Here is a 355-nt window from a genome sequence, read left to right as displayed (position 1 = left end):
CAAAAACGATGCCAACTGCCCGCAGCTGTGACTGCACCGGCACACCCGGTGTGGGCAGCGTGGGTCCAGGGCTACGGCGGTGCCCCCAGACTCTTAGTGTCACAGCAAATATCTCCCCAAATATTTTTTTTTAATTTTGTAAACAAGGTCTAAGTGTAAAGGACTCTTCCTTCTGAAATTCTTCCTCTCCCCTGCCTTCGGCAGGCTGGAGCATTTCTGCTTCTTCAGCAGGCTGGGACGGTGCAGCAGCAAGAGGAAGGGGAGTCTGTGGTCCCCAGCCCGGCCACCACCTTCCAGGAGCAGGGTGCCACGTCTGTTGGGAGAGCCGTGGGTGTGCAGAAAGATGGTGCCAGAG

The sequence above is a fragment of the Fulmarus glacialis genome, unplaced genomic scaffold (genome assembly GCF_000690835.1).
Source record: "Fulmarus glacialis isolate BGI_N327 unplaced genomic scaffold, ASM69083v1 scaffold1133, whole genome shotgun sequence".
In the NCBI taxonomy this organism is placed as follows: Eukaryota; Metazoa; Chordata; class Aves; order Procellariiformes; family Procellariidae; genus Fulmarus; species Fulmarus glacialis.
Note: the sequence above shows the minus strand (reverse complement) of the source record.